The sequence below is a fragment of the Sciurus carolinensis genome, chromosome 10 (genome assembly GCF_902686445.1).
Source record: "Sciurus carolinensis chromosome 10, mSciCar1.2, whole genome shotgun sequence".
Classification (NCBI taxonomy): domain Eukaryota; kingdom Metazoa; phylum Chordata; class Mammalia; order Rodentia; family Sciuridae; genus Sciurus; species Sciurus carolinensis.
In genome coordinates, this window is record NC_062222.1 from 129,954,451 (window position 1) to 129,976,255 (window position 21,805).

Consider the following 21,805-nt stretch of genomic DNA (forward strand, 5'->3'; position numbering starts at 1 on the left):
ATTAAGAACTCCATGAAAGCATAACCAATAGGATAGAACACCTGGAAGACAGAACTTCAGATATTGAAGACAAAATATTTAACCTCGAAAACAAAGTTGAACAAACAGAGAAGATGGTAAGAAATCATGAACAGAATCTGCAAGAACTATGGGATATCATGAAAAGGCCAAATTTGAGAATTATTGGGATTGAGGAAGGCTTAGAGAAACAAACCAAAGGAATGAACAATCTATTCAATGAAATAATATCAGAAAATTTCCCACATCTGAAGAATGAAATGGAAAATCAAGTCCAAGAGGCTTATAGGACTCCAAATACACAAAATTACAACAGACCCACACCAAGGCACATTATAATGAAAATACCTAACCTACAAAATAAAGACAGAATTTTAAAGGCTGTGAGAGAAAAGAACCAAATTACATTCCGGGGGAAACCAATAAGAATATCAGCAGACTTTTCAATCCAGACCCTAAAAGCTAGAAGGTCCTGGAACAACATTTTTCAAGCTCTGAAAGAAAATGGATGCCAACCAAGAATCTTATACCCAGCAAAGCTTACCTTCAAATTTGACGATGAATAAAATCTTTCCATGATAAACAAAAGCTAAAAGAATTTACAAAAAGAAAGCCAGCATTACAGAACATTCTCAGCAAAATATTTCATGAGGAAGAAATAAAAAACGAAGCAAATCAGCAAAGGGAGGAATTATCCTAAAGGAACTGTCAAATAAAGGAGGAACCAAGATGTGTCAAAAAATAAATAAATAAATAAATAAAATTTAAAAAATGAACCAAATGACCGGGAATACAAATCATATCTCAATAATAACCCTGAATGTTAATGGCCTGAATTCATCAATCAAAAGACATAGACTGGCGGATTGGATTAAAAAGAAAGATCCAACAATATGTTGCCTGCAAGAGACTCACCTCATAGAAAGAGATACCCATAGACTAAAGGTGAAAGGATGGGGAAAAAACATACCATGCACATGGACTCAGCAAAAAAGCTGGAGTATCCATCCTCATTTCAGATAATGTGGACTTCAAGCCAATGTCAGTCAGAAGGGATAAGGAAGGACATTTCATACTGCTTAAGGGAAGCATAAATCAGCAAGATATAACAATCATAAACATCTATGCCCCAAACAGTGGCTCATCCATGTATGTTAAACAAATCCTTCTCAATTTTAGAAACCAAATAGACCATAACACAATAATACTAGGTGATTTTAACACGCCTCTCTCACCACTAGACAGATCTTCCAAACAAAAATTGAACAAAGAAACCATAGATCTCAATAACACAATCAATAATTTAGACATAACAGACATTTATAGAATATACCATCCAACCAAGAGCGAATACACTTTCTTCTCAGCAGCACATGGATCCTTCTCTAAAATCGACCATATATTATGCCACAAAGTTAATGTCAGCAAATACAAGAAGATAGAGACACTACCTTGTATTCTATCAGATCATAATGGATTGAAGTTACAAATTAATGAAAGAGTAAAAAACAGAAACTACTCCAACACCTGGAGATTAAACAATATGCTATTATATGATGAATGGATAACAGAAGATATTAGGAAGGAAATTAAAAAATTCTTAGAGGTAAACGAGAACAAAGAAACATCATATCAAAATCTCTGGGACACTATGAAAGCAGTACTTAGAGGAAGATTTATTTCATGGAGCGCATTTAATAAAAGAAGTAAAACTCAAAAAATAAACGACCTACCACTACAGCTCAAAGCCCTAGAAAAAGAAGAACAGACCAACACCAAAAGTAGTAGAAGACAGGAAATAGTCAAACTCAGAGCTGAAATCAACGAAATTGAAACAAAAGAAACAATACAAAAAATTGACAAAATAAATAGTTGGTTCTTCGAAAAAATAAACAAAATTGATAAACCTTTAGCCACACTAACAAAGAGAAGACGAGAGAAAACCCAAATCACTAAAATTCGGAATGAACAAGGAAATATCACAACAGACACGACTGAAATACAAAACATAATTAGAAGCTATTTTGAAAATCTATACTCCAACAAAATAGAAAATTTCGAAGACATCAACAGGTTTCTAGAGACATATGAATTGCCTAAACTGAACGAGGAGGATATACACAATTTAAATAGACCAATTTCAAGTAATGAAATAGAAGAAGTCATCAAAAGCCTACCAACAAAGAAAAGTCCAGGACCAGATGGGTTCTCAGCCGAGTTCTACAAAACCTTTAAAGAAGAGCTCATTCCAATACTTCTCAAAGTATTCCATAAAATAGAAGAGGAGGGAACCCTCCCAAACTCATTCTATGAAGCCAATATTACCGTGATACCTAAACCAGACAGAGACACATCGAGGAAAGAAAATTTCAGACCAATATCCTTAATGAACATCGACGCAAAAATTCTCAACAAAATTTTAGCAAATCGCATACAAAAACATATTAAAAAGATAGTGCACCATGATCAAGTGGGTTTCATCCCAGGGATGCAAGGGTGGTTCAACATCAGGAAATCAATAAATGTCATTCACCATATCAATAGAAACATGTACATATATACTGTTAATAACATATCTAACAATAAAGTAAATAATGTATTAATATATGCACCTAGCAACATAATGAGTGTAGGAGTAAGACATATAAGTAATTACATATGGAATAAAATATGCTGAATATACCTTTTCTTTATACATACTATGTGTATTATTTAAAAAAATATTTTCCCATATCTCTTTTCAGACAGTGTCTCATTTGGATGCTCCTTGAACAAATCACCTCTGCTCACTGTTCGGGATTTCGTCCCGCTCATCTCTCTTAAATTCACCCACGGAGCTTCTGCCCCACTATGTGCTGAGTTGCCTTGTCAGGGTCACGTGCAGTTCCCATGAGTCTACTCATGGGTCAGCTCTCAGGCTCTTGGTACTTGACGTGTTGTTCCTCCTCCTTTCTTCGCTCTCCCTGGGTTTTCCTCTTGCGCCTTGGTCTCCATCGCTGCCCCTTCTCCAGGTCCTCTTCCCAGGCGCCATCTTTGAGTCCCTTCACTTCTCCATCTGCACCTTCTCCCTGGGTGATCCCATCCAGTCACATGACGTGAAATGTCCACCTCCAGCCCAGACCTCCCTCCTGAATGGCAGACTCAGGTTCGTCCCCAGCAGTCAGCTCCAGGGGCACTGGCAATAGGCACATGAACCTTGCACATCCAGTACCCAGGTCCTGACCCCTCTCACTCTGCTGCCTGTACCTTCTCATCTCAATGACTCATGACAAATCCTTTCAGATGCTCAGGCCAAATACCACGGAGTGTCCTTCAATTCTCCTCTTTCCTGCAAACCCGTGTCAACAAATCCTCCCAGTTGTCCTTAGACATCTCAAGCATCTTGCCCTTTCTCACCATCTCTACTGCTGCCACGTTTTTCTCTTTCAAAATCATCTTCTGCCTAATTTACTGCCAGTCTCCACGTGGTCTTCCTGCTACTGCCCTTAAGGAAGCCACCCAGCCATCCTGACAGTGATATCCTATCAGGACTATCCAACAACCACTCTTCTTATTCTGAGTAAAAACTGAAGGCTTAGAATGAGCCCCCAAACCTCATATTCTGCTTCTCTCTCCTTCGTTCATTCAGCTCTGATCTCACTGTCTCATGTTTCTACCACAGGATGTTGGCACATACAGTTCTTTCTGCCTAGAAAGAGTTTTCTCTCAGGTGTGCATGTATATTGGTGTCTATATATCAATCTACACCATCTGTACAGATAACCAACTTATAACTTAATCTATACCCTCATCCTGCTCTCCACTATCTTTCATGTTTAGACTCAAATTTCTCTTTCCTAATGAAACCTCTTTTTTAGCTGCAAACCCAACCACTCCCTGTCTCTTCCTCTATTTTCTCTACTGCAAGGATCATTATCCAACATACTTCTTATTGTACATATTTCCTTTTTGAATCTTGTTTTTTTCCCAGGACAGATTTTCTGGAAGGTTCATGCAGGTGGGCATTGTTGTCTGTGCTCTTTGTTGCATCTAGAACGGGGCCAAGTGCATACTGGGGTCATGGACTTGTTGAGCAAAATCTTGAAACAAAGGCTACAAAGGTTGATGAACAGTATTTGACTGGGAACTATGACCTCTCACCTCCCAGTCTTCAATAGGCTAGCTTCTGTATTAGACCCCTCCATAGTTGGCTGAAAAAACCCATGCACAGGAGACCAGGCCATGCATGGAGCTTTGCCCACAAACCCTGGTGAGTCTGACTGGGATGTGGACATCCTCCCTGCTCTCTGGGGGTCCTCTCTCTGATTGCCAGGAGAGGCGAGTCCAAGGAAAAGGAGTGTGAATAGAGAGCTTTTTTCCTTTGGCTTCCAGTTCTGGTTTTGAACACAACAGTCTGGTATTTGAGCTTTCTGGCTGGTGAAATAAAATGCTACAAATAGAATAGTCCTTAGTCAAATTAATTTCATTTTATTACCATGCTATGATGTAATTTGTCCTCAAACACAGCAATCTAAAATAGAGTATCCACTGTAAGGTAGATGGTGGTCACACTTTTTCGTGTGTCCATTTGAATCTGGCCTGTGAATCTCTGAGCTGGCAGGTGTTGTTGAACTTGCCCGTCCTGCCTGCTGAGCACAGAGCAGGGACGTGAGGCTCCACCTTGCCTTCCCTCCTGAGAGGCGACATTCCAAACAGCAGACAGATGGGATTTCAGATTTCAAGTTAGAACCAGTCACTTGGCTGCTTCAAAACCTGCCAAAGCTGCCCACCACCCCCAGCACGAAGACCAGTCTTCAAAAGACCTTGGTTGACTTCCCGCTTCCTTCTGACCTTCCTTCCTCATTCCAGGCACGAGAGACAGGCGATGCAGCCCAGCTGCCGGGGATCTGTGCTTTTCCTGGAACGGGCCACACACTGTCCATCCTGCCTTCTCTCTCCTGCCTGTGACTCTGCAGCCCAGAACTCTAGTCCCGGATGCTGACCTCAGAGAGCTCTCAGCTCAGTGTTGCCTTCGGTGGTCTGGACGTGGCTGGCCCACCTGTCCTTTTCTGTCCCTAGCTCTGCTTACTTTTTAAAGCTCTTCCCATCCTGAATGTCTTGGATTTCTGTTTTCTATCAGCCAACAGGACTCGAAAGACCCAGAGGGAAGGAGTTTGTTGGCTTTGATCACAACTCTGTCTCAAGGACCTACCATGAGGCCAGGCACTTTGTAAATCCTGAACCCAAGTTCTGTATTGTTATACCTGTCTTTTGGGTGACTAGAATTTTTAAAAGATAAGCCAGAGACTGTTTTCCAGGAATCCCCAGCTTCTACCCTGTTTTCACAAGAGAATTCTCCTCTCGGGGCGACTCTGGCTCCATCTGGGCCCTGTCCACCCACATTATTGCTCCTCCCCTCGTGGTTGGTAGGGTTTTTAGGGCAAAGTGAAGGAGACTCCTGAGCACCCACCCCAAAGCCTCTACCTGACAGGTCTGTCTGCCAGCTGCCCTCAAGTCTGAGCACGAACCCGCCCCAGACCAGCCCTATGATCTCCAACAATCAAAGGAAGACCGTCCAAATCTGAACCATTTGAAGCCAAGAACCTGATTTGGCTCAGGAGAGCTGGTGCTTATTAAAATCTTCAAAGGCCAAACACAAAAATGGCCCGTGTTTTCGATTATCTCCCTCTCATTTGTCATGTCTGGAACCATTTTTACAACGCAAAACACAGAAAGTCTGGAGTTTAGTTCTCTTCCCACACACACCTCTTGCTGGCGAGGTTCCAGAACTCTCCAGGCTCCCGGGTCATGGAAGAGAGAATGTGTGGTCAAAGGGTTTCTCTGAGAGTATGCATCCGGGCTGAGTTATTTTATTTAGAGAGGTCATTATAGTTCAGAGTTTAAAATAAAAGTTTCTAGGTTCATGTGTTTCACTTAAAAAGCGAAATGTGGGTGGTGCTGTGGGCTATTTTTACATGAATCTTTTGCAGATAAACATTTGCTATGAATTTCAGTCTTCCTTTAGTGGCACTCACTCTATGGCCAGCCTGGACCTGGCTATCTCTGCACATTTAATCAACTCACTGTCGTTATCTTAAACAATGATTCCAGTTCTAAACCCCTAGAAAAGAACAGAGATCATCCTCATAGTGCCGCCAATTTCCCGACTATCGCTAATTTATTCACATTCCTATTCATCCTCACTGGCTTCCCTCCTGTCTCAGTGAACACAGGGTATGGGGCAGGATACTGGGTTGCTTAACACCAGGTCCTCCACCTGTGTCGTTGTTCCCACATACCTTCTGTCTCTCCAGGTTCACCTGACACAATCACTTCTCATTCTCTGATATCTTCAACTTCTATCACTGGTTGGTCATTTTCAACCAATACAAATGTTCAAATCTCTTCCATTCTGAATTAACCTTGACTCAGCTCCATTGACCGAGCTCTAATCACCATGCATCTCTGTCTTTCCAAGGAAAAGTGACCTGGAATGTTAAAGGCATCCCGTAGGACCAAGAAGGGGCGAAGAAAGCAAACTGGCTCTTTCCAAGGATGCTAGAGAGGTTACTACCTGAAAGCATTTAGATGCTCATGGTCAACACTCTCTCCCTTCAATTTGTACCTTCAAATTGATTCAATTTGGAAACAGTTGGTTCTGCCTATTCTCCTTGCAGTATGTGGTAAGAACCATTTTCAAACTGTACCGATTGGAAGGCACAAAGCTTCAGAAAGATTTTCCAGATTTCATTGATTTCTAGAGTGTTCTGGCTAAGACCAACTAGAAGTTGGAGATTGACCATTGAAGGCGAGTGGGTTGGGGAATGTGTATGTACAAGTATCTGAATGGGGAGGTGTTATATAAAGACAATAGAAGATATAAATGGTTTCTGTTCTCTTCCCAGTGATTGCTTTTGAAGATTTATGGAAATAGTTGTTAATGTCAGACGCTGAAAGCCATGTTTCCAGTAGGGTTTTTTAAGATGACATTTTCACTGAAGACTTGAATCTTGGGGTATAAGTGCAACTAGTTTGGGAATCAGCAACTCAACCTGGGGAGCAGCTTCCTTTCTACCTCTGCCCAGAAGTTAGCAAATCTGGCTGCATGGAGATTACCCTTGTAGGGGAAGACAGGTGATTACATCCTTCATGTGTTATTTTCTCAAGATGGGCACCATCAGGTCCATGGTTGACATCCTCCACCGTGATGTGCATAACAACTATTACCTTGGAGTTTATGAACACATGTGTGAATATCCCAGAAACACCCAGAGGTGCTTGGGGATAGGTGCTCAGTGAGAGGAGCAAGCATGACATTGGACTGCTGAGGTTTCTCACGAGCCAGAGGAATGCTTTCAGGAAGGCATCAAGTTTTGTCTGTTTATCATACCTGATTTGGCAGGTACTAATAAATATTTTTTCAATGAATTTGACAAAATGAATCAGGTTGCATTCATACTAGGAGAGGGTGGTCAGACTGCAGAAAGGAGAACTCTTAGTGTGGACGGCTGGAATCAAGTAGATCCCAAGAAGAATCAGCAAAGTCCAGATTAAGGGTAGGTGCCTGTTTTGTATGGTGCTTCTATTCATTGAAATGGAGAGATGATCTCAATTATTTTCATATCAACTAGACAAGATGGGTGGAATAGGTATGATCTTTCCTCTTTCTAGGTGAAACACTAGAGAATGATGCTAAATGGTGGCTTTTGAATGGTCTCAGCATCCAGAGGTGAACAGGAACCGATGACTTAGAAGAATGTTCTAGAATTTCCACATTGCCATATTGCAGAAAAGGGTTTTTGGCTCATGGACATATTTTGACTACATGCAAATCTATGGGCTCTTTTGGGTTTATTTCATGTTTTAGATATTGCACTGATTACTCTGAGGTGAGAAACTTTAAGCATTCCTCTCTGACTGAAAATATCGGAGTAGCATGGGGGAATAATTAAAATGGAAAGAAATCCTGTTGAAAACCAGGCTTCATGGGTTAAGATGAGGATACTGTTATAGAAACAGCTGGAGCCTCTGTGAAGGCTTTATTTCACATCTCGACAGCACAGAACAAATTGCACTAATTCTAGGAATTATATCCCTTTGCAGCGAACACTGGAGTCCCTTTCTAAAATGTCACCAAATGTCTCTGTTGACTCTGTTTTGTAACTAGTCACAAACAGATGGCACTTTGAAGGATACAACACATTTTGGAAAACAAAATCACTTAGACATTTTTGTCTGGTTTGCTAAGATAATGTGATAAAGCCCCAAATGAAAGAATCTTGGCGTGTGTGGACAAGAAGGGTGACTCGCTACCCAGTGGGTTTGTTCTAATTTCTGGTGAAGATTTGTCTTCTCTGTCTGAGTTGAGTTTCTTGAAGGTTTATGAACTTGCTGAATAAAAGAAGCAAAGCAAGGGAGGTGAGAACTATCATTTCCTGAGTGTCCACTGCATGCCAGATGCTTCATGTAGTATATAAAAAAATCTATATAGTTTTTTTTAAATTCTAAAACGATTCTATGGGTAGCTATTTTTGCTCTCATTTTAAATGTAAAGAATCTGAGGCATCCCACACCTAGTTAGGTTCAGGCAGAATTTAGACATTTAACTGATATCCAAATCCATGTTCTTCCCATTTCATCTACTTCAGGTAAAATTCTGTCTCTACCTTCCTTTATTGCTTGCTCTACAAATATTTTCATGTTTACAAGAATTGTTAAATATTGGAATAGATGCAGCTAGTGTATGTTTGTGCAAGGGTCCGATTTATGCATAAAATTCCAAATTTTTTGTTTTCATAAATAGGAATTTATGGCATATTTTGACAGGTACATACTCAAAGCCCTTTCAATTCACTTTCCCTTGCTTTTTCTCTATGTTAAACTCTAGAAAGCAAAATGTACAGATGTCCATTGTTACTAAGGATGGCCATTGTTATGGTTTCTAGATTAGGTGTCCCCCCAAAACTCATGCGTGAGACAATGGAAGAAGGTTTAGAGATAAAATGATTGGGTTATGAAAGTCTTAACCTAATCAGTGCATTAATCTTCTGATAGGGGTTAACTGAGTGGTGACTGGAGGTAGGTAGGGAGTGGCTGGAGGAGGTGGGTCATTGGGAGCATGCCATTGGGTATATATTTTCTCCGTGGTGAAGGGCATTTCTTTCTCTGCTTTCTGGTGGCCATATCCTGAGTCACTTTCCTCCACTACACTATTCTGCCATGATGTCCTGCCATATCTTGGGCTCAAAGCAATGGAGTCAATCGTCTATGGACTGAGACCACTGACCATTAGTGACAAATAAACTTTTCCTCCTTTAATATTGTTCCTGTCAGGTCTTGTGGTCCCAGGGGTGTAAAAGCTGACTAAAATAGCCATGTTACGTACATAGTTTAATAAGATGCCAATGGTATGTCCTGGAAGAGGGCTTCCCGTCCCAAATTAAATGGCAAAGTCTGACAGGCGAAGTCTTTGCTGAATATAAACTCAACATTGAAAACACAATGGCTATGTTACCACCATAAAAATGAAAGCCACATGGTAGCATTGGTGGAGCAGAAACACGGCAGGAGACTGGTTTCTTGATGACTTCCTGGAACAGCTATACCACCCTGGGACCACCTACCTCTGAGCTTCTTATTATGAGGGAAAAATAAACCTTTAGATATGCAAGGAAGTGGTTTTTCTCATACAGACAAATACTGATACATAGAATAGAATTTTAAAAGGCATTCCTATTTTCAACACAGTTTTATTTCACACCAGTTTTTGTCCTGATCTGTATTCCCCAAACATTGGAAAGTGGACAATAAATTCTTAGGCACAGTGCTCATTTTGTTGGGTGCAAGTTGGAAGAGAGTTTCATCTCCTCCTTGGCTGTGAGAAAAGGTCACTACAGTTGTGATCTAGGAGACCATCTGGGCTTCACCAGCCAAAACTACCAGATGGGGTGGGCAAGAGGGTCTAGGGCTGGACGGCACGTGTCTCCCCCATTTTGCTTTGTATGGATGTAGACTTGGCCTTTGCCTGGAAAGCTGAGCAAGGAACTTGAGGGATCATTTGGTCTCTCTTTCACCTTGGGGAAGGACCACACTGAAGTCATACCAGACATATATGATAACCAATCTGGTTTTAATAGACCTCCAAGGAAGACAGTTCCTCAGCCTCTTCCCTCAGGAGGCCATTTCAACATTTAAAAACTGTCAGTAAGTTCTTTTACTTAAATAGAATGCGTATTGCATGTTTGAAGGAAGTGTCTTTTTGATTTCTAAGGCAGAGTAAGTTGGTGGGTTGTCGAGTCAGGCAGTCCCGGGTTAAGCTGTAGTTCAATTGCTTACTAGCCAGGGGACTTCCTTGTGACTTAACTTCATTGAACCTTGGCTCCTTAACTATGAAATGAGGGGTCAAAGCTATACTAAGGCCCCCGGGGTCATGGTGAGGAATGATGTGCTAAACACTGAAAACACCATGTGCCTGGCTGCAGTGCCCACCCGTCGCCCCCCTGGACAGCAGCCCACTGCACTCCCTCTGGAAAGTTCTGTAGAGCCCCCAGGGACATCATGGAATTTCTCTACAACTTTCCCTAGTATGGGCTAATTAACTCCAATTTCCTAATCTTACCCTCTTTGCTCTTACTTTTCCATCCTTGAATCTGAACTTGGAAACTTGTTTGCAAACCAATTTTTAAAAAATGTGTTTTGCAATTTGGGGAGACTGCATTTTTACAAAGTAAGCACAAACAACAGCAAAAATGAAATCAGAACTTGAAAATTGGAAACACCAACCTGTCTAGTTTATATTACTGGGCACCCCAGATTCTCATTCTAGGTTGTGAATCCATAATTGAGGTTTGCACTCTGGTGACAAAGGCAAAAATAAAGTAATTATTTGGATTATGACAGCCAAGAATATTCTGGCTATAATTATTTGGTTAATTGAAAGACAGGATCCTCTGGTGCAAACTGTCTGCTTTGTGACCTTCCTTTTGGGTAGACGCTGTCTCAGACTCAAGTGAGGTCTGCTACACCATTTTAAGAAAGGAAATGTTTCAGACCATGGACTGTTTTTAAAAGCTGTACACATAACTCTTGGCTTTAAGAGCGTTGGATCTATTGGCTTCTGGCAGCTTTGCATGTTGGCTTCACAAGCATATGTACAATTTCAGACTTGCAGCCACACATGAAGTAATTGGGAAGCCACACAAGTCATCCCTAAAAATATGCCATACAGTGGTTCTTATCTTCTCCAACAATGTAATCCCTAGAAATGGTGACGATTTAAACTTTTTAAAAAATCATTAATTAATCTTCATTCACTTAGGACCTACTAATGGATATTTGATGGAGAAGAACATTTTTAAGAAGCCCAGAAAGTAGAATGACAGAATGAAGCAACACTGTAGTGGATTTTTTTCTTCTTTTTGTACAATTACTCAAAGTACGTGATACTATAAACGAGAAAGAAAATTCCAATACAGAGTTTCAGGGCTGAAGGAAGACCCAGAGGGCTTTGCTCTAGCTCTTTGATGCACAGGTGATGAAAGAGGCCTAGAAAGAGTTGCAATTATGTGTTCAGTGCCATGTGGTTAGTACTTAACCGTGATTTTGTGTCATTGTGTTTCTCTTACGATTCAAGTCTATACTAAAAGCCACTTCGGTGATGGGCAGTCCTGAACACATTAGCTAAAGAAGTGTCCTCTTCCTGGCACTGTTGGTCACTGTGTCAGTGACATATTTTGGATTACTCAAGCACTTACTCTTGCTGTTACTTTCTGGTTACTGATTTTGTCATTTGTCACTTCCTTTAAAGTGCAAACTCCAAGAAGTCAGGGACTTTGGCTCTTCTTCACTGTTATGTTTAGAATAATGTGCAGCACAGAGTAAGTGCTCAATGGAGACTTCTGAACTGAATGGGCCAGAGTTGGAGAAGAAAGGACGTCTTGTTTGTTAGGCACCTGTAGTGCTTGGTGCTGTGCTTAGTTATGTCTGCTAGGTGCACTTAAGAAGTAAGTGACGTGCTTGGAGTCCTGAAGTTGAAAGTGATAAGAGAGAATTTAAAACCAGTGACATTTCCCTTCAAGTCCTAACATTTGCCACCACACCATGGGAAATTATTTCTGGTGTTCAATAATTCCCGTCCCATGACACCTTCCGTGACCTCTTTCCCAGGCATATAAAGCTCCCAGGTTCCAAGTACATCCTTTGGCATTCTCCCCTTTTAGTTTGTACCTTTCTGTACTGCAGTAGTCTTCAGAGAAATCAACTGGAATCAATTTTATTCAGCCAAGTAAATATTCTCTGTTTCTGACTTTTCTGTGTTTATTGAGCATATTTCTCAGATTATAGATGTCATACCTTCCTCTCTCTTAATTTGTTGATGTATTCTATTGAGTTGCACCAATTTGCAACAAAGCCTACAAAAGAAAGTTAGCCATCTGCTGATTAATGGAGACTGATGCAATCGAAGGGATTGATGGCAGAAAGTTCCAATGGTCACAGGGCTCAGAAGGTGACATGTGCCAAAAGATGAAGAAAGCCCTGGAATATAGACGAGGCAGTAAATAACCCTGAAGTGTTATCGACTCCGACCACAGGATAATCCACAGCACTGAGTGGATGGGAAATGCCAAATACCTTCTCCTTAACAGAACTTTCTACCTTCTTCAGGTGAAGGTCCCATTGGACATAATCTTCACTTCTTCCCAGGTCACAGAACTGTCTGAGGAGAGCAACTTCCAAAATATGATGCACATGAGAAACATCTGGAGAAGTTCCTCACAAAGAGGCATGGGGACATACATTAGTTGGTGAGGCACTGGCCAGGCAGTGAGGGCCTAACTGATGTGTCCTTGTCACCACTGTCCAGCTCACTCTTCTCCACAGGGCATGTACTCAGCTGACCTGGTCACAGATCCGCAAGACAAGGAAGGAACAGGGGGTCATGAAAAGAGCGCAGGATTTGGAATTTGGAGACCTGTGTTTGGATCCCAGCCCTGTAAATTGCTAGAGGTGTGACTGTGGGCGAGTTTCTTCACGTCTTTGAACTTGAGTCTGTTTGTCTGAAATCATCAAGGTTAGTAATGTTTATGAAGAGGGCATTGTGAGAGGTGGGAAAGGAATGCACGCGAAGGATCCAGTGCCAAGGGGAAGGAGGCAGTGGTTCAGGAGCGAACTTTCTCCATTGTGATCAAAGGAGATTGCTGCAAATCCCAGCCTGCCCCTCAACCCTCTGTGTGGCCCAGGGTGAGTTAACCTCCCGAGTTTTAGTTTCCTCACATACAAAAGAGACAAAAATACCACCTACCTGGACTCTCAACCTTTACCTGAGTCCTGCTGTTACAACCTCTATTTTATAGAAAGGACACTGCGGCACAGAGGAGTTCAGAAACCAATACAGGAGCACACCAGGCCAGTCTGGTCTGTGTCCCAGGCACTCTGACTTTGCACCTCAACTCCTTGTCAGTGACCCTCCTGCTTCACGCAGCAGGTGAGAAAGGGCCAGTCAAGGGCCTGGAACTTGGCAAGCACTCAGCAAATATTTCCCAACACTTGAATAATTTCCTTTCACTTTCCAAACTTGAATCCCTCTGTTTTATGACGTGGCCCACCATACAACTCAAACAGCCACCACCTTCTCTAAGTGACAGCCCGTGAAAATGAAAGCTCACTTGGGTTCATAAAACTGCAGCCGTGCATCCAAGGAGAGGGGAGAAGTGGCACATTCATTCTGTGTTGCTGTCACATGCCAGGCACTTAATCTCTATTTCCTAGGTAAAGGTGAAAGGTTAGCCCTCAACTCAGGCTGATGTCCTGACGACTTGTTTGCTAGAGGGCTCTTACAAGTTCCCAGTAACTACTAGGCCCCTTTTTCCAGGGGCTTGAACCTTGCAAGCACCTTTTGCATGTGCTGATGTTACTGACGTACTGAGGGTAGAATCAGGCTCCTTCCCTGGGACGACCACGTGTGAGCCCAACTACTCAGAGAGAAGAACAAAGCCGGATACTACCAACCAGAGTCAAAGGCAGGTGTCTGTGCCAATTTGGGAGCATTCTAGGGATTTGGGATGTGTACATTAAGTGGAGGGTAAGGGACTTGATTATTTAAATCAAGAATGAGGACGACTGCAAGATGCCATCTGATGATGGGGCAGAGGGTGACATCTGGGGACACATTCTGTGCAGCCACAGAACTCATGACAAGGGAACCTGAAAAAGGACCCTCAAGTTCCTAGGAATGTGGAGGGTCATGGAACAAAGCTTGATCTAAACACAGTTATTTCTTTTCAGTTTGTTATACTCCCTCAATTACTTCCTGGTTATTAGCCATAGTCTGATTTACGACGCCTGCAAAAGAATTGCACGCTAATACGATGCATTGTTTACGATATGCAATCCATTCATATAATTACCATTAATAAGAACCCGTAGTTTTACCAACAAATGTAGAAGCTTATGCTAATATATTGCAATGATTACTTTATCCCCCCGCATCCAGGGGGAATGATGAGCACATTTGTTTAATCATCAAATAGACAGTAAATAAATCAGCACCCTTAACCAAAACTAAATGGAGCACAGGATTTATACCACTACAAAGAAATCTCCACAGAACAATGTTAGCTTTAATGTTTTCTTTTTCCTCCATTAAGACCCTGCAGTACATCAAAACACAGGACGCATCCTAAACTTGAATTACACAGGCTGAGACTTGATGACAAATCAGTTCTAGGCGGGGGGAGGGGGAGGCGCCGAGCTTCTTCTGCTCCCTCCCCAGTCTGTGTCGACCTCCTGCTCCTATTGAGCTGATCTATAGCTCGGGAGGAGCAGCGCCAGGCCCGGGGTGGTGCAGAACCAACTCCCGCAAAGCCCATCTGGCTACTTTCGCTTTCCCTATGCGGTTCACCGGAAGCATCCCCTTGAGATGCTTTATTGACTGAGCCCTGGTCAGTAAACACCCAGGAACATCAGAGAAGAACAGAGGGAGTATTGCCGACATGAGCCAAAGGACTAGTCTCTAGGAGGAAAAAAGCCCGAAGGCGTCCGCATGGACGCGAGAGAGGGCTGTTTACTTACAGAGCTCGCAAGGCTGTCCAACAGCTGGATTCTTTGAACTCAGAGCGCGCAGATGTGGAGTCTTCGCTCAAAATCCCCTTCCCTTTGGCAGTGAGGAGCGCTCATAATTCTTTGCGGCTTCAGATTGATAAGCAATTTCTTGATTTGCTTTCAAAAGCCTTCTCCTAGGCTTTGAACGGTGGCAGAGAGAGACAGCGTGCAAAGCCACAGGGGTGCAATGACACCGTGGCCTCCACGGACCTCCCCATTGTTTGATGGAGGCTCACAAACAAAAATAAATGTCTTCTTTATCTGTTGGCTCACTCCCCAAGTCATATTTGGGAAACAGCACAAATAGTCTGGACAGTGTTTGTTCTGAGAGCGTAATCTTCAAGTTGAACGGCGTCTCTTTCACACTGGGGAAACTGGGGCTCCTCTGTCCAGCTGTCGTGAGGATTTCTTCCCAACTCCTTATGAGGGTGTTCTTGGAGGTGGTGAAGTTTGGCCCCCTCAGTTGGCGGTCAAAGGAAAAGCAGCCCAGGGCTGGGGAGACCTGGCCAGCCTCACCCAGGAAGTGGAAGGACCAGAATCCAAGGGCCTCCTGACTGTCAAGTCAGTGTCCTCTGCACCACTGGCAGGTGGAGGTAAAGGCCAGGGTTTGAGATCTGGCTCTTGATCTTTAGGACACATGCCACTAGACTAGGTCCTTGTGCTTCTGCGTCTCGGTGGTCACAGCAGCACACTTGGATTCATGGTAATAGTGATCCTCGCTTGGTCACACAGTGCGGTGACAGTTGTGAAGGGGCTTCATGGAGAATGGAGGCCCTCGAGCACACAGTGGAGTTTGGGCCGCACGGCCCCACCCACAGCTGCTGCTCTCCTCTCCATTTTGGTTTTCCTCTCAAGGTTACATCCCATGTGGATAGCAGCAACGGAGTGACTTGTGGGTGAGGATCATACTGGTCGGGGAAAAGTGACAGGATATGGAGAAAACTCCTGACCTTGGGTAACCAGGTCAAGATCAGAAGGAAGGCTACACAGCTTGTCGAGGCATTCGCTGAAGGAAGAGCGATCTGCAGACAGGACACTCCAGGCACTGCCCAGAAGACTCGCCAGTTAAACATGGGGTCATTTAAACGATCCAGACCACACTGGGACATAGTCTCTCATGTGGCTGTGCTGGCTCGTCTTGCTGTGGAGAGAGCCTTTTGGGGGTGACTAAATCATGAGAATGAGGCGGACAGGGATGGGATTGAGGACCTTTTAAAAGGCCTGGAAGGCCCCTTTTCACCTCTGCCCTTTTGTCATGTGAGGACACAGCACTTGACCCCTCTGGAGGATGCAGCAACCAGATGGCATCTGGGAAGCAAAGACCTGGCTCTCACCAGGCACAGAACCTGCTTCACCTGGGCCTGGGGTCTCCCAGCCTCCAGAACTGTGAGAAATAAATTTCTATTGTTTACAAATCACCCCATCTGTGCCATTTGGCTGCAGCATTACTATTGGACTAAGAGTAATTTTTTTTCCAGGAAATAATGCAGAGAAAATACTGTTGCTAAGAGGGCACTACTTCCATGTCCCCTTCCATCGTGGCATTGACTCACATCCTGAGTGCCAGTGGTCCTGGTTCCATCTTGTCCTTCTTTTCTTCTCTTAAGGAGCACATTTCACTTTCCTTACTCTGTCACCTGCCTCTTTCCATATGTCCCCCCATGCTGGCCCTGATGGGTTTTCTTTGTTTTAGTTCAAATTGTCCTTCTCTTTCCTCATGCAATAGTAAGAATGAAGAACAAAAAGAAAAATGGCGCTCTACTGCAGAGAAAAGCTCCCACAGGGTCTTGACACGCGGAGTCACCTTTATCCATGAAGTAGTCACAAATACCAGATGAATTCAGATCAGCTTCCCTTTCGAAAATGTTCAAGCTCCCAATCCAACTCATATTTGATTATTCCATTCACTTCCTTTGCCCTTTCACAAATTCATTCCTTAAATGTCATTTCAGTTAAGAGTGGCACTCTGTCATCTGTAAGAGCAATTTTCTAATTGAGCCTTGTCTTAGCTTGGGCTGCCACATGAATTCTTTAGGGGCCACAATTCATTCTATAGCAAGCCTGGAGAAGTTAAGAGAGCTAACATGACTAAGCCTACTGCTTTCTTTCTTCATTGAATCCTTAAAACAACTTGGAGCGGTTGGTAGCTGTGTTTCCAAGGTCACAAGGCTAATAAGTGGCAATGTCCAAAGTGAATGGTGAGGATGGGGACCCTGCTCTTTCTGTGACACATCTGGTCCCCCGTCTCCTCTCTTAGATTCTGAGTCATAACCCTCGACTTTTCCTTCCGAATTCCCAATTCAGTGTCCTTGAGGTGGGTCATTGTTATCCAACGTACTGTGAGAAGGGAAAGGGAGGGAAGTCGGGTTGATTCCCTCAGGGTCTGATCTGCGTGGAGGCTGACGGCTATGACGTGTCCTCCCTGCTTCCTTCCCAGCCTCCTTTCTGTTGATGGTTCACTGATTTGAACTCAACTCACAGGTTACTTTTTTTTTTTTTTGCGGTGCTGGGGATTGAACCCAGGGCCTTGTGCTTGCGAGGCAAGCACTCTACCAACTGAGCTATCTCCCCAGCCCCATAGGTTACTTTTTAGGGAAGCTTTCTTTGATCTGCCACTCACCCACACTTGCTGTCCCTTGTTATGCTCTCTTACACTCTCCCATAATTCACCTTCATGATTTTTCTCCTTTTATAATACGTCATCAATGTTTTGTCACTAGAGTGGTGATAACAGTGTTTACATACCTCTAAGATAATGGGTCACTAGTCTGTGTGCTTCCTGAGGGCAGGGGTGTTTTGCTCCCTAACCTGTCTCCAGGCATGAGGACAGCAGCGCGAGAGTCTGCAGGGAAGAAGGGGAATTCAGTTCAGGTAAACCAGAGAAGATTAATGGTAGTAGAACAGCATGGTGAGATTCACCCGAAGCAGCAAAGAATTACAAACGTGCCTGAGAGCACAGCCTAATGGGGCCCCTGTATTTAGTCATCTATGACCACCAAGTGTATTCTTCTCCTTTCTATTTTGCATGAGGATGCCAGGTTTGGCTAATCCAGGATGAATTTCTTTGAGCAAAGAGAGGCAGCTGAGATCTTGGGTCACATCTGCTGGCCTGCCAGTCACCCTCTGGGTTCCTGCAAGGGCAGCCCAGCTTATTCACATCCCATCAGCCTCAGTCTCTTTGTAGGAAGCAGGACTCTGATGAAACAGGGGCTGAAGAGGGGGTGCGCCTGCCAGGAGGAACTGCTACCAGGGAAAGGCACTTTTAGCTGAAGGGATCACACGGGCAAAGGCGTGGAATGACAGCATGTTGAGCTTAGAAAACGAAGGAGCATGTTTTGTTCAGGGACTGCAGGGAAAAGTGATAATAGAAATGAAAGCACCAAAGAAGTATTATGGGTTTTTATGATTATTTATTTCTCAGCACTGTTTGGAGGGCCTCTGAGAAAGTACATGTGGAACTGTTTTATAAACTGGGAAAAATCCCTTGAAAATATTTTTATTATAAATTCTTCTGGATGAAGATAGCTAGAATATTAGACTAGAGAACCATGCCAGGAAAGTGAATTATTTATTAATTTCTTTTATTTATAAACTAAAATTTTTGATTAACTTTCTTCTAATCTTCTTTCAAAGTCTAGATCATAAGTTTAAATCTGTTAAATATCAGGGAGTTGAGATATATGCTTTCAACTCAACATCATCCCTGGTCCTTTCCGGGCTATTTGTATCCCCGCTCCCCTAATGTGGACTGGAAGACTCTGGAACTACATTTCCCAGAATCCTTTGAAAGCAGAGACCCAGTTAGTCAAGTGATGAGAGCGCCCACAGAATGTGTGAGACAGAAAGGAAGTGGAGGACGTTATTCTTTGATGGCGGTTGCAGACAGCAAAAACAGTGAACGGATATGAGATTTGCAGGAGTGAGCTTCGTACATCACACACTTAACTGTGGCTCCCTGCAATCCTATACTTCTGAGTGGCAAGAAAATAGCATGGTTTTCTCCAATTGTTGTTTCCACTGTCCCCCCTTTCTTTCTTTCTTTTTTTTTTTAATTGTTCTATTTAGTTATACATGACAGCAGAATGCATTTTGATTCATTGTACACAAATGGGGTACAGCTTTTCATTTCTCTGGTTGTACACGATATAGAGTCACACCATTCATGTAATCTTACATGTACGTAGGGGTAATGATGTTTGTCATATTCCACCATCTATCCCTTTCCCCTTCCCCGACTCCTCCCCTCATTTCCCTCTATAGAATCCAAAGTTCCTCCATTCTTTTCTTACTGCCCCTCCCCCCATTATTATTCACTTATCAGAGAAAACATTTGGCCTTTGGTTTTTTGGGATTGGCTTATTTCACTTAGTATGATATTCTCCAGTTCCATCCATTTACCTGAAAATGCCATAATTTCATTCTTTAAGACTAAGTAATATTCCATTGTGTATATGGGCCACATTTTCTTTATCCATTCACTTTTTTAAGTGTTTTTAGGTTGGTTCCATAGTTTTGCTATTATGAATTGAGCTGCTATGAACATTAATGTGGACAAATCATTGTAGTATGCTAATTTTAAGTCCTTTGGATATAAACTGAGGAGTAGGAAAACTGGGTCAAATGGTGGTTCCATTCCAAATTTTCTTAGGAATCTCCATACTGCTTTCTAGAGTGGTTATACCAATCTGCAGTCCCACCGACAATGTATAAGTGTACCTTTTTCCCTACATCCTCACCAATACTTATTATTGCTTGTATTCTTGATAATTGCCATTCTGACAGGAGTGAAATGATTTGCATTTCTCTAATTGCAAGAGGTGATGAACACTTTTTCATATGTTTGTGGATCGATTGTATTCTTCTGTGACATGTCTGTTCACTTACTTAGCCCATTTATTGATTGGGTTATTTGGGTTTTTTTGGTATTAAGTTTTTTGAGTTCTTTTTATATCTTGGAGATTATATACTGTCCCCTTTTAAGAAAGTTGTTACTTAAAAATAATTGTAGACTTCTGGAAAGTTAGACAAACAAATAAACAACAATGAAGAAAACAAATTAGCTTCCCTCCATAGAGACACCTTATATCACTAGAGCTCTTAATCAGCTGAGCTTTTCTTCAGAGATACATAAAATCTTGGTAAAACAGAGTATTTTTTTTCTCATTCTTCCCTAACTTTCTATTTTGTTCCTTCGTATTTAAGACACATTTCCTCTCAAAGTACCCTGGTTTGTAGAGATGTTGCCAGCTCCAAATTAAAAAAAAAATTTGAAAGCATTATTTTCTCTAAAGCAGTATAACAATTTGAAATCACGTTTTCAGAAGGTGATCTTGATTGTCCATCACCATTTGGTTTGCTTTCCCAGAATAAATAAGATATCTTCCCTAAAGAACTGAGGAATGTACACATCTTCCTCTCTCCATCAACAGGACCAAGAGCAGAATCAAGGGTGACATTTGTTATGGACTAGCACAGGTCAGTGATTTTCCTGGGCATTATCTTAATGAATCCTCACCACTGTATTGGGAGAAAATTTAAGTCAACTTATCCAAAATCTCAAGGCTTACGAAAGGTAGGATCAACATAAGAAACAAGTGAAATAAGTCAAACCCCAAAAAACAAAGGCTGAATATTTTCTCTGATATGCGGATGCTAATTCACAAGAAGGGGGTGACTAGGGAAGAACAGAGTTACTTTATATTAGGTAGAGGGGAGTGAAGGGAGGGGAGGGGGCTTGGAGGTAAGAATGATACGAGAGTGAAACAGACACTATTACCTCATGTACACGAATGACTGCATGAGCAATGTGATCCTACAACATGTATACTCAGAAAAATGAGAGATCGTGCTTCATTTATGTATGATGTATCAAAATGTATAAGTGCATTCTACTGTCATGTACAACTAATTAGAACAAATTAAAAAAATAAAAAATGTGGTGCGTCTCCAACCCCTTCCTGAATGCTTTTCTTGAAGATGACATTATTTTTTTTCTTAATAAGATTTCAAAAACGTTAGTATCTGAAGATCACTCTGAACCCTCTGGAGACTGATATGCATGAACCTCAGTCAGTGCATTGGCTGCTCAGTCTGTCTAATAAAAAAAATCAATTTACAGAAAAATACCAGTGAATAAACGACATAGGTGGTACTATATAATGACAATATTGTGAAAGTGAATTGGGAATGCTGATATTTGAGAACCCAAACGTGAAGGAAGTCTCAGGGGCTTGACTCTGACTTATTCTTATTTTCAAGAATGTGGATACACATCTAAAGGGGAGTTAATTCTTAGAACTTCACACTTTAACAAAGGCAACAAAATTCACAACATTCTAAAAATATATAATTTAGAAGACTATTTTCTCCAGCAACAGTTCTCTTTTGAAGACTGGAAATTGCTTCCTTTCTAATCTTAATATTTTGATTGAAGACATTCAAATACAGAACTGGCTTCAAAGCATACTTTGTGGCCAAGAAGTATTTCCTGGTTTGCATTGCTTAATGAATGATAAGACTCATGCAAAAGAAGAAAGGGTTGCAAATTCTAGCAACTGACATTATTAATAGATACATCTTCTACAAACAGTTATACCCAAACGCCATCTCTTAAAGGAGCCCAATCTCATGCACCTCCACAATCTTCCCATCTCACAATCATCACCAACTTTTTTTTCACCTTTTCCCCCCAATTCTTCCATTCCCTTCA

General features: G+C 42.1%; 1 protein-coding gene across 3 annotated transcripts in view; it reads right to left on the reverse strand.

Annotated features, from left to right (window-relative positions):
- C1qtnf7 (C1q and TNF related 7) overlaps window positions 1-21,805 on the reverse strand; it is a 104,969-nt gene that overhangs the window by 57,101 nt on the left and 26,063 nt on the right. Inside the window, exon 1 of one of the 3 annotated variants that reach the window (XM_047567403.1) lies at window positions 15,067-15,468. The exons of the other annotated variants lie outside the window; for them this stretch is intronic. The gene's annotated coding sequence lies outside the window, so the exon portion shown is untranslated. Of the gene's footprint in view, window positions 1-15,066; window positions 15,469-21,805 lie in introns of those variants that run through there. 3 annotated transcript variants of the gene reach the window in all.